Source organism: Mirounga angustirostris, unplaced genomic scaffold (assembly GCF_029215605.1).
Source record: "Mirounga angustirostris isolate CCGP_5_RB_7025 unplaced genomic scaffold, mMirAng1.0.hap1 SCAF_12, whole genome shotgun sequence".
In the NCBI taxonomy this organism is placed as follows: Eukaryota; Metazoa; Chordata; class Mammalia; order Carnivora; family Phocidae; genus Mirounga; species Mirounga angustirostris.
Window position 1 is genome coordinate 13,923,290 of NW_026991720.1, and position 13,570 is coordinate 13,936,859.

The window sequence follows — 13,570 nt, forward strand, 5'->3', positions numbered from 1 at the left end:
AAAGGTAGACTTCAGTGACTTGAAAAGAATACTTCTGTTAAAGGATGATATTTTTTTTTAAAGGTAAAATCATGACTCTCACAAATATAAAGTGAATGTGTGTTAAATATTGTACTTAACTCCTTATTAATGAGTGAACCAGTAAGATGTTACAACCAGTTTAAAGAAGCCAAAGAACACAAAATTTATATGGAATTAAGGAATTTTCTTTCTTTTCTTTTTTTTTTTGAATAAAGGAATTTTCAAATGAATTTACAAACAGGTATGAAACTGCCCTTTTTTGTATGGGGTGGGGGGGAGGGACATGGATTATTTATTTGCAAATCTATAGATCAGAATTATTTTTGCATTGCCATCAGTTATCTACAATTTTCAGAGTTGTAAAATAGCTCTAAGGCAGTGAAAGGCACAGAGCCCCCATACTATCAAAATCACGTGAGTCCAAAGGATGTGCTCTAAACAATACAGAGTTTTTCACTGAAGCACATTTTCCAAGTACACTCCCAAGTGATTTTTATTAGGATACTACTAGAGAATATGCACCATCAGAAGGAAGGAGTAAAATTAAAAAGGGGGGTGGAGGGGAGTCTGGCTGGTGTGGTTGCTAGAGCGTGTGACACTTGATCTCAGGGTCGTGAGTTCGAGCCCCACATTGGGTGTAATTATTACCTTAAAAAATAAAATTAAGGGGCACCTGGGTGGCTCAGTAGTTAAGCGTCTGCCTTTGGCTCAGGTCGTGATCCCAGGGTCCTGGGATCGAGCCCCGCATCAGGCTCCCTGCTCTGCTGGAAGCCTGCTTCTCCCTCTCCCACTCCCCCTGCTTGTGTTCCCTCTCTCGCTGTGTCTCTCTCTTTCAAATAAATAAATAAAATCTTAAAAAATAAAATAAAATAAAATAAAAATTAAATTAAATTTAAAAAAAGAGGGGGACAGAAAGAGAGCAGGAGATGGGATCCTCAAAACAGGGACTAGGTATCCAACACAGGAAGATGTGAAGAGAAGTCCCTGGCTATAGGGGAGCATTAGGTCAGAGCCCAGCCAGCTCTGAGTGCAGGAGGAAGGAGGACTCCTGAGAAGCTCCAAGAAGAAGAAATGGAACTGATGTACTTGAACATATGGAAAGTATCACGGAAAGGCCCTTGGCAGAGATGTGAAAGCTTTTGAGAACACTAATGATAGGTAATAGAAGGCGAAGTGAATAAAAAAGAAGCCATCATTGACTTTAGGGATATTGGAGGGTTGCACAGGAATGGAGCTAAATAATGCTTCTCTGGCTCATCATAGTCATTCTAATGTAAATACGACTATTCACCCACAAAGTGTCATAGGGTTATGTTGGGGCGATAGGGGAGGGGAAGTGATGGGTGTACCTGTGGGAGACTTAGGGACTCACGCACCAACATTCGTGAATAATGTCTAAAAATGATAAATTAAGAAATAGCAGTAGAAGCATAGTATTCCAAAATATGGAGATTAAATGCCAGAGAAAATAGAAGCTTGCCAGTAGCTGCCTCTGGTGGTAAGAACGCTTAGGGCAGGGAACTGCTGTTTTTCATTAAAAACTTATATACATGCATATACACATACATGCATATATATATATATAAAACTCTACATGCATTTATTAAAAATAAATTGGAAAAAAACCGATTTCACCTAAAAAAGGCATATATTATTAAGTGCTGGTGAAGTGTGGGTAATCTCAAACACTCCTCGTGAAGTATAAATTGGCACAGCCTTTTTGGAAAGGTCACTTGGCAGAATCTAGTGAAATTTTACATGTCCAAACCCGTCAACCCAGCAGTCACACGTCCTGACCTTTATCCTCAGAGAAAACACTTGCACACGTGCTCAAGGAAGCATGCCTAAGGATGTTCCCGGAGCATTGTTTCTAAGGTAAAAAAAAGACGATGCTATAAATGTCCAATAAAAGGGAAATGGCAGTACAACAGAACAAATTAAAAGTCTGGTTTCATACCGTGCTGCTGACGGGTACTGTATGTACCATGTACTAATTAGCTCTCTGATGCCTCATTTAGTGAAAAACACAAGTTCCAGAACAACAACATTAATGTTAAAATTGCGGCCACACCGGGGCGCCTGGGTGGCTCAGTCGTTTAGCGTCTGCCTTCGGCTCAGGTCATGGTCCCAGGGTCCTGGGATCGAGCCCTGCATCGGGCTCCCTGCTCGGCAAGGAGTCTGCTTCTCCCCCTCCTGCTCCCCTTGCTTGTGTTCCCTCTCTTGCTGTCTCTCTCTCTGTCAAACAAATAAATAAAATCTTAAAAAAATTAAAAAAAAATTGTGGCCACACCCACACAAAATGAAGCTATATATATATATATATATATATATATATATATATATATATATACACACACACACATATTCATATACACACATATATGGATATATATGTATATGTATATATATATACTCATTTTTTTTGTAGGGCTGTATGACTTTATTTTATGTTTTTTTTTTTTAAGATTTTATTTATTTATTTGACAGAGAGAGACACAGCGAGAGAGGGAATACAAGCAGGGGGAGTGGGAGAGGGAGAAGCAGGCTTCCTGCCGAGCAGGGAGCCCGATGTGGGGCTCGATCCCAGGACCTGGAATCATGACCTGAGCCAAAGGCAGACGCTTAACGACTGAGCCACCCAGGTGCCCCGGAAATCTATTTTTAAATTAAAAAATTTTTGTGAATCATGGTAAAATACATGTAACATAAATTTACTATTTTAACCATTTTTAAGTGTACAATTGAGTAGTATTAAGCACATTCACATTGTTGTACAACCATCTCTAGAACTTTGTCCATCTTGCAAATCTGAAATTCTCATATCCTTTAACCCGCAACTCCCCGTCCCCCCCCCTCCCTACAGCCCCTGGCAACCACCGTTCTTCTTTGTCTCTGAATTTGGCCACTCTACGTACCTCATATCCGTAAATTGTCCAGTGTATGTCTTTTCTGTGATGGGCTTATTTCATTTTGCTTAATGTCCTCCAGGTTCATCTCTGTGGTAGCTGGTTCGTGCTAACTTTTTTGTGAGAATATGTACTTCTACTTGAGTGAAATGAAAAAGAAATACAGTTTTCAAAAGGAAAAGCAAATACACATGTAGAAAAATGAACTGGTAGGAAATACACTAAAATGTTCCTCCTGTATTTCTGGGTCGAGCCATTATGGTCATTTACATTTTCTTTTTCTTTTTTTAAAGATTTTATTTATTTATTTGAGAGAGAGAGAGTGCATGAGTTGGGGAGAGGGGCCGTGGGAGAGGGACAAGCAGACTCTCCACTGGGCGGGGCTCAATCCCAGCACCCTGAGATCATGACCTGAGCCAAAGACAGATGCTTAACTGGCTGAGCCACCCAGGCGCCCCTACATTTTCTTTCATAGTCTTTCTTATCTGGATTGTATGTTATTTTAGCACCAGAAAAAAATACTAAAACTAGAGAGCAAGAAAGCATGCTATTCTGGTTTTGGCCCATCACCCCGGGCAGACCTGCCATTTGGAAAGCAGCATTTGACTCGGTGCCTGGAGATGCAGCTCTGTTGACTTTGGACGTAGGGATGGAGTACTTGAGCCCAAGGCCTGGCCCGAGGGCATGGCTGTCCTCCAGCCTGGGGTTATGGCTCCTGAACAGGTAAAAAGATGCTCAATCTAACTGGAAACACACAAATGACAAGTTCGAGGACAGTGGAGTTCTATTTTTGTTTTGTTTTGTTTTTTGCTTATCAGTTTGCCAGAGTTTGATACTGTTTGTTGGTGTGTTGGCGAAGCCAGAGCAAAACAGATGGCCTCAAACATTGTTGATGGGAGGGCAGATCGGCCCAATCTCTATGGCGAGCAGTAGCCATCAAAATTACAAATGCAGGGGGGCGCCTGGGTGGCACAGTCGGGTAAGCCTCTGACTCTTGGTTTCGGCTCAGGTGGTGGTCTCAGGGTCCTGAGTTCAAGCTGTGCATCGTGCTCCTCACTCAGCGTGGAGTCGGCTCTGCCTTTCCCTCTGCCTCTGCCCTTCCCACTCATGTGCGTTCTCTCTAAGGTAAATCGATCTTTAAAACAAATGACAAATGCATGTGCCCTTTGACTCAGAAATCCCACTTCTAGTAATTCATCTAACAGATAGACGTATGGACAAAATTATATATACAGAGTGATTTTTGTTGCAGTGTTGTTTATAATAGCAAAAGTTTGGAAACGCCAGTAGGGGACCAACTAAATAAATTTCTGTTGTTAAGCCCCCGAGTCTGTGTGTGGAGCTATGGTAACCGTGTGGTGGGGGGAGGACCAGAGTGGAAGGAAGATTTGCAAGGATGTCACCGTATGGCCTTTTGTCCTCTGTTCTGTTTTAGGACAAAATGCCACGCCGCGAAATAAATGAGCTCTGTGCCTCAGTTCCCGAGTCTCTAAAAAGGAAATGATGATTCTAACCTCCTAGGGTCGCTGTGAGGATTACGGGAGCCGATCCATGGCAAATGCTTCTATCGAAGCCTGGCACAGCCACGGGACGGGGGAGCTCCAGTGGTCCAAGTTGCAGCTGCCTGGAGACAGACAAGACATGATGTTGGAAAAGTCAAGTGCAATAGAAATACACCCGAGAGCGTTCTCTCGGGGAGACAACCGAGGACTGTGGGCAGGGCCGGCAGCCTGTTATATTGCTGGCTCTCCAAAGAGCCACATGTGCCGGGCTTCACAGCCTCGTGTGGATCTGATCGAACTGGTGGCCAGTGGTAACAGACGATCCCCCTTAAGCCCCGTCCTGCCCACACCAAGGGCGAAGACCCCAACTAGGCCCACTCCTCCATTTAGCCCTTGGAAGAACAACTGATGTTTAAGGCAGCAGAAGACAGAGGAGAGGACAAAGATGCCCCCTCCTCGTAAAGCCTTCCCTGGGGGCCTCCTACGCGTGCGCTCATATTTCACAGGCTAAATCTCGTCGCAAAGCATCCGTCCGGCAGCAGGAGTTGAGAAAGGAAGTCTTGTAGCTTGGTAGCCTTGCCGCCCTGAGTGACATGAATCCTACGGGTGATGAAAATGTTCTGCAACGGGATACAGCGGTGCTGGTTGTGCACCCTTGTGAGCGTACTAAATACCGAATGGTAGGTACAGTTTAAAGGGGAGAATTTTGTCCTGTGAATTTTATCACAATTGTTAAAAATTGGACTTCCGGTACTAAGGAATAAGAAGAAAATGAATATTGGGCAGTGGCAACCATCAGTCTTTCCATACCTGCTTTTTTTTTTTTTTAAGATTTTTATTTATTTATTTATTTGACAGAGAGAGAGATAGCGAGAGCCGGAACACAAGCAGGGGGAATGGGAGAGGGAGAAACAGGCCTCCCGCAGAGCAGGGAGCCTGATGTGGGGCTCGAGGGATCATGGGATCAGGGGACCCTGGGATCATGACCTGAGCCGAAGGCAGACACTTAACGACTGAGCCACCCAGGCGCCCCTCCATACCTGCTTTTTAACTGCAACCACTTAGTTGCATTCGGTCTCTCTTGGCTTCTGGGCACCAGGGCCGGGGGAATGGCACATGATTGACAGGCCGGGTCACGTGCAACACTCTATGGCTGGGGGTCGGGGGTCTGGGGCTAGGAGAAGCTAGGTAGACACACAGTTGTCCTGACATTTGCTGGGAGGATTTAGCTAGGAAGCCTCTGTGAAGTGAGGCTTTGGGACAAACCAGTATCAGTAGGCGCTGCCTTAATGAAGAGACAAGTGAACCTCTGACCCCTCACCAGTTTTCTCAGGGCAGTCATAGCTAGAGGGCCATTATTTACCTTCCCCATTTCATGACCACTTCTTCTCCATTGTTTTCCTCAGCAGCCCAGGCCAAGCCAGGTGTTTGCTTTCGAACTGGATCTGTCTGCTCTTTGTAAGCTGCACCCCACACCGAGGACGGCTCTGTCCCTGAGATGGCCAGGCAAGTTCTGTCTAGGTGGGCCTGTGTTACCTCTGCACCCCTACTCTGCTCCTAGGAAAGAAAGGGGCGAGCGTAGTGCACAGACCACAAGGGGTGTGACCAGCATGGGGCTTACTTAGCTGCCCTCCTGCCCTGTGGGTGTCCGGAGGCCTGAGTCCTGCCCCGGGGCCTGCAACTCAGAAGGAGCAGGGCAGGGACCAGGGAATGACGAGGGGGAAAGAAAGGGTTAAAGTCTGTCTAGGTCTTTCAATGGGATGAAACCAGGGTAGAGGGTCTGCCAAGAACAGGTCAGGTTCAAAACAGGAAACCCCAGGGTAGTGATAAATGGACACTTCTCTGTAGACTTTACATGGATCCCTAGGGAAAGTGCTGGAACTGATCTCATTCAACAGTTTTTTTGGTGGGGTTTTTTTTTTTTTTACAAATCACATTGAAGAGGAAGTGCACAATGAGCTCTCCAGGTTTGCCAATGACACTAATATCTTCCAGGTGCCGAACTGTTAAGGTAATGGGGGAGGGGCAGGGAAATGGCCACAGTGACGGGCCAGGGGTGGAGCGGCGTTCCAGCAGAGCAGAGTCAGGCTCTGCCGCCCTCGGTTCTCTCAAGCCCCACGGATGCAGTTCCTGGGGTACCTGCAGCAACCGGCGTGGGCGTAGGCCGTCGGGGAGAGGTGGGACCGGGGTGCCCGCATCTCTGGTCCACCTGGGGGCTCCTGGAACCGCCGATTCCCTCCTGGCTTGTACACAGAAGCCGTGCTTCTTTTCTGGCTACCCAGCCTTCCTAGAATTCCTTCAAGAACTGCCCCCTTTCCCTCCCTCTGCTGTGCTTAGCTCTGTGGTCACCTCCGCCAGCTCTCTGCTGTTCCTGCCAAGTCCCTCCTCGCTGGTGCATGAATTGTAGATCTTCCCTAGCTCCTGACCTTAAGCCTCCTCTGCTTGGGTGATGTGTGGTGTGAGCTCAACCTGTCCCCAGCCTGGGGGCTGTGTCCTCTGCCATGTCTTCCCACTCCTTTGAATTGACCTGGCCCACCGTACCTCCCCTTCTCCCCGCCCCCGCTCTCTTCCTACCAGCACTTGCTAGAACAGAGAAGCCCCACCTCAAAATACATTTCCATCGAATCTCAGCAGATGCTCCGCGTCCCGCCAGTTCTCTGACGGGGGCTTCCACATCTCACCCTCCCCGAGTCCCTCATTTCTGCTGCAATCTTCACCTCAACATCAGGTGCCTTCTTCAGCTTAGCCTGCTCTTTTTTTTTTTTTTTTTTTTAAAGATTTTATTTATTTATTTGAGAGAGAATGAGAGAGAGCACATGAGAGGGGGGAGGGTCAGAGGGAGGAGCAGGCTCCCCGCCGAGCAGGGAGCCCGATGCGGGACTTGATCCAGGGACTCGATCCAGGGACTCCAGGATCATGACCTGAGCCGAAGGCAGTCACTTAACCAACTGAGCCACCCAGGCGCCTCAGCTTAGCCTGCTCTTAATTCAGATATGCACCGAGGCACTTCCACTCCCCCACTCCCACAAATGGTTCTGATTCTTATTTTCAGACACCACAACCAATGATACAAAGTGTTCTAGTGTTTACTTTCCAGGCACCGGGAAATCAACCAGCCAGGCCTGGTCTGCACAGACTAAGCAGTGCTCAGAGGTTCATAGGAAAGAGAAAGCCCTCTAAGGGTCCCATCCTGCTCCATACGTTAATCACAGGAGATTAAGCTGTAGCCTTTTGAGGGGCAAACTTTCTCAAGTTTGAATTGTTGGGAGGGCAACCAATGAAATAATTGATTTAGGCAGGGATCCTCAACGAGTACCGAAATCATTCGGTGAAAACTAGTTGAGAAACAGGATAATTGCATGGTGCCTAACCCCACAGAATCACTTGCTAATCATGAGGGGGGAAAAAACTTTATAAAGATCTGTGATCAACTGACCCAATTTAGCATCATTAATAGAGGGACATATTATGGGGTTCCTGATGTCACATGAGTGAACTGTTCTTGCCCCAAATGGTTAATCTTAATCTGTTCACCTTAATTTTTCAACCAGGGTTCTGGGAAAGAAATAAGCCAGTGACCTAAAGCATTTGTATTAGAGTTCTCCAGAAAAACAGAACCAATAGGGGTATGTGTGTGTGTGAGATCTGTTACAAAGAACTGACTCCTGCAATTATGGGGGCTGAGCAGTCTTAAGAGTTACAGGTGGCACGCCGAAGATCCAGGAGAGCCAACAGTATAAATTCCAGTCTGAAAGTCAGTAGGCGCGCCTGGGTGGCTCAGATGGTTAAGCGTCTGCCTTCGGCTCAGGTCATGATCTCAGGGTCCTGGGATCGAGTCCCGCATCGGGCTCCCTGCTCCTTGGGAGCCTGCTTCTCCCTCTGCCTTTCTCTCTCGCTCTGTCTCTCATGAATAAAAAAAAAAAAAAAAAATCTTAGAAAGTCAGTAGGTTTGAGACACAAGAAGAACCAATGTTTCCTTTCGAGTCTGAAGGTAGAAAAATAATAATGTCCCAGTTCCAAGGCAGTCAGGTAGGAGTTCCTTCTGACTCACTGAAGGGTCAGGCTTTTTGTTCTCCTCAGGCCTTCAACTGCTTAGATGAGGCTCACCCACATTAGGGAGGGCAATCTGCTTTACTCAGTCTACCAATTCAAATGTTAATCTCACCCAGAAACACTCTCACGGCTGCACCTAAAATAATGTTTGACCAAAATTCTGGGCGCCCTGTGGTCCGGCCAAGTTGACATATACAAATCACAGTTTCCTTTGTATATAATGAATAAATTTCTCCCTACGAATCTAGAATTGTTTTAGTACAGATGAACCCCAGTTGAAAAAGCCCAGTTTAGAGGAAATAAAGGGATAGAGGGACAAGCTAAATGGCATACAAGGAAATAACCAGAAAAATCCAGAATGTAGGTTATTCTATAAAATAACTAACCTGGTTTCTTTAAAAAGTCAACATCAAAAAAATAAATGGTGGGAGAGACTTTTCTAAAATAAAAGAGACATAACAACCAAATGCAATTTGTGAACCTTGTTTAGATTCTGGTTCTATAAAAAAGAGCTATAAAATGTATTTTGAGGGAAATCTAAATATGGACCGGATGTTCGATGATATTAAGAAATTACTGTAGGGGCATCTGGGTGGTTCAGTTGGTTAAGTGCCCAACTTTTTTTTTTTTTTTTAAGATTTTATTTACTTAGAGAGAGCAAGTGTGTGCGCATGTGTGCACTCTTGCATGAGTGAGGGAGGGGGAAAGAGCAGAGGGATAGGGAGAGAAAGAATCCCAACCAAAGGGGCACCTGGGTGGCTCAGTCGTTAAGCGTCTGCCTTCGGCTCAGGTCATGATCGCAGGGTCCTGGGATCAAGCCCCGCATCGGGCTCCCTGCTCGGTGGGAAGCCTGCTTCTCCCTTTCCCACTCCCCCTGCTTGTGTTCCCTCTCTCGCTGTGTCTCTCTCTGTCAAATAAATAAATAAAAAATCTTTTAAAAAAAAAGAATCCCAACCAAACTGAGCTCAGGGCCCAACCTGGGGCTTGATCCCATAACCCTGAGATGACCTGAGCCGAAATCAAAAGTAGGATGCTCAACCAACTGAGCCACCCAGGAGCCCCTAAACATCTGACTCTTCGTCTCAGCTCAGGTCTTGATTTCAGGGTTGTGAGTTCAAGTCCTGTGTTGGGCTCCATGCTGGGCATGGAGCCTACTTAAAAAAAAAAAAAAGAAAAGAAGTTATTGTAAACTTTCTTAGATGTGAAAATGGCACTGTGGTAGCATTTGGGGTGAAATCGTTCCTAAAACTTATTTTCAAGCATTTTAGCAAAAAAACCCCCAACCCTTATACATACGGATAAAGCGAAAGTGGCAAAATGTCAACAATGGTTAAGTCTAGGTGGTGGGCATATGGGTGAGCATTATGGAATTCTTTCAACTTTCTGTATGTTTGAACATTTTTGTAATAAGCTGCTGGGAGTGAGGCTGAGAGCAGTGGACACCTAGTGAATCTGATTATATCACAGGCATGGGAGAGGTCAATAATGCTGGACTTGGAAAAATCTCTTCATTCTGTGAGGCTGGGAGTAGTATTTTGGGCTGAATTGTGTCCCCCCACCCCCACCCCAAATTCATATGTCGAATCCTAACTCCCCGTACTTCAGCATGTGACTATCTTTAGAGATAGGGCCTTTACAGAGGTAATTAAGGTCAAATGAGGTCACTGGGGGTAGTGTCCTTATAAGGAGAAGAAATTTGCGCATAGACTGGAAGAGAGAAAAGACAATATGCTATGAACTAAATGTTTGTGTCCCCGCAAATTCATATTCAGCCCCCACCCCCTGCCACCCCAGTGTGATTCTGTTTGGAGAAGGAGCCTTTGGGAGATAACTAGGTTTCAAATAATTAGGTTTGCATGGTCATGAGGGTGGGGCCCTGTTATGGACAGGATGTTTGTGTCCCCCACAATCATAAGCTAAAACTACATACCCCTCAGTGTGGTGGTATTAGGAGGTGGGGCTCTTGTGAGGTAATTAGCGTTAGATGAGGCGGTGAGGGGAGAGCCCTCCTAAAGGGGAATAGTGTTCTTCTAAGAGTCTTGAGATTGCTTGGTTCCTCAGCTCCGCACTCTGCCCCATGAGGATGCCACAAGTTAGCAGGTACTCTGCAACCTGGAAGAAGGCCCCGGTCAGAACGTGACCAGTGCAGGCACCTTGCGTCTGGGACTCCCACAACTGTCGTTTGTAAGCCCCCCTCCCCTGTGGGGGGCGGTTTGTGCCAGAAGCCTGAGCTAAGACAGACCCTCCTGATGGGATTAGTGCTCTTCTAAGAAGAGGAGGAAACAACAGAACTCTCTCTACCATTCAAGGTTGCAGTGAGAAGCTGCCTCTGAGCCGGAGAGAGGGCTGTCACCAGCAAGTGACCTGGCTGGCACCCTGATCTTGGACTTCCAGCCTCCAGAGCTGTGAGAAAACAAATGTCGGCTGTCTAAGCCCCCAGCCTGTGGTATTTGGTTGTGGCGGCCCAAGCAGACGAGGGCATGAAGTGAAGACACAAGAAGACAGCTATGTACAAGCCGAGGAGAGAGGCCTCCGAAGAAACTAACCCTACCAACAGCTTCACCTCAAACACGTCGTCTCTGTAAGAGTGAGACGGTCCTGTCATTTAAGCCACTTCATTAGGTCAAACCCACAAACCAATGCAAGTTACAAGTATCATGCACCATTGTTTGCACTTCCTTTAAATGAGACACAGCTCTCCCACAGGAGAAAGAGTTCAAATGAGGCAAAGTTCACACTTTTCTGTGTTTTCCTCTGGTTGGGACAAGACAAGTTGGCAGCTAGAGGCCAGCCACCTGAGGGACAGCGGAACGTGGAATGGGGACACACCCATGGGAGCCCCTTGGGGCTACCATAGTCTTCTACTTTGGGATCTTGACCATGGGCATAGAATTTGCTCTTTAATAATTATTTCCTCTTATTCTCCCATGCTAGGAATAGAATTGTATTTTAGGTTGTTTTGTTTTTTTTTAAAGATTTTATTTATTTATTTGAGACAGAGAGAATGAGAGCGCGAGAGCACATGAAGGGGGGAGGGTCAGAGGGAGAAGCAGGCTCCCTGCCAAGCAGGGAGCCCGATGCGGACTCGATCCAGGGACTCCAGGATCATGACCTGAGCCGAAGGCAGTCGCTTAACCAACTGAGCCACCCAGGCGCCCTAGGTTGTTTTGTTTTTCTAAAGATTTTATTTTTAAGTAATCTCTACCCCCAACGTGGGGCTCGAACTCACAACCCTGAGATCAAGCATCACATGCTCTACTGACGGAGCCAGCCAGGCGCCCGAATGGAGTTGTAGTTTGTAACCAGGCTTCAAGGTGAAAAAGGTATATGCAATATGAGAGTAAGTTTCTCCTGTGGGAGTAAAGCCAGGAAATGGTCAACATTTGAGAGACGAGATCGGCGGTCTGTAGAAGCCCTTCACTCTGAGGGCGTCCACGCCCGTCTTCTAGGAGGGCGCTGTGGAGGGAGTCCCAGACTCGAGCACAGACTCCCCCCCCCCTTCCAAGTAAGAGCGGGAGACTGATCAGTGCCATTGGTAAGGCCCGTTGGGGCCACACGCTCCTCATCTTGTAAAATGCGCCGAACGCCACCGAGCTGGCAGGGACACGGGTGGATCAGCGCTGTTGGCTGTAGAGCCTGGGAACGAAGCCTGGACCCTGCAGACGGTGGCTGTCACCATTGCTGGTTTGTTGGGAACACCCAGTAAAAGGCAGCGGAGGTGCAGCGTGAGGCAAGTAGAAGCACATAGAAAAGAAAGCCGCCATACACCGATGGTAGTTAAAATGATAGAAACAGAAAGTGGAACGGCTCCTAGAGGCGGGGGGTGGGGGTGGGGAGGGGGGTGCTTGTGTGATGGGTGTAGAGTTTCAGTCTTGCAAGATGGAAAGAGTCCTGTAGACGGACGGTGGTGACAGTTGCACCATGATGTGAACTTACTTAATGCCACTGAATCGTACACTTCAAAATGGTTACGATGATAAATTCTGTTATGTATGTTTTTCTACAATAAGGAAAAAAACAAAACAAAACAAAAAGAAGCTACTTTATCACGCAGTATAGCCCAATAGATAAAAACAGGGGAATGTTTAAAAAGCCAACAGTGATAAGCTGTTAAAAAAATGGATGGATGTGGGGCATCTGGGTGGCTCAGTCGGTTAAGCGACTGCCTTCGGCTCAGGTCATGGATCCCAGGGTCCTGGGATTGAGTCCTGCATCGGGCTCCCTGCTCAGCGGAGAGCCTGCTTCCTCTCCATCTGACCCTACCTCCCACTCATGCTCTCTCTCTCTCTCAAATAAATAAATAAAATCCATTAAAAAAATGGATAGACTTGAAAATGTACAAAAATGGAAATTCTACAGGGCAACTATTTCTATAAACAAAGTAAGACTACAGAAAACAAACCGGGAGAAATGTTTTCAATTTCTGTCATTTCCTGACTGAAGAAAAGGAAGTGCGTGTGTTAGGAGAGTGGCCTGCAAGAAGTCTAGAAAAGAGGAGCCCGTGGAATATGCATTCTGCAGACTCCCCGGGGCTTTCCAGGGGCACCCACGGCGGCGCAGGTTGGTGGGACCAACAGTTCCTCAGGCCTCATAATGTCCCAGCTCAAATACCTCTCTGCATGCTCTGGATTTTTATGCTGAGATCTGTTTGGACACATATTAGGAACCAATAAATGTTTATTGAAAGATTTCATATATGAGAGGGTATTCGTTTGCTAGGGCTGCCATAATAAAGTAGCCCAAACTGGGTGGCTTCGAACAGTGGACATTCTACGGTTCGAGAGGCCAGATATTTGAAATCAAGGTGTCAGCGAGACCACACTCCCTTTACATGCTCTCAAGAGGATCCTTCCCTGACTCTTCCTCACTTCTGGTGGCCCCGGGCGCTCCTTGGCCTTTGGCAGCATCCTCCTCCAGCCCCGGCCTCCTCATCTGTTGGGACACCAGTCGTTAGATTCGGGGCACATCATCTATCAAGGGTGATGTCCTCTCAACACTTTTAACTGATTACATCTTCAAAGACCCAATTTTCAAATAAGGTCACATTCCGGAGTTCTGGTTGGGTGTGAATTTTTGGTGGACACTATT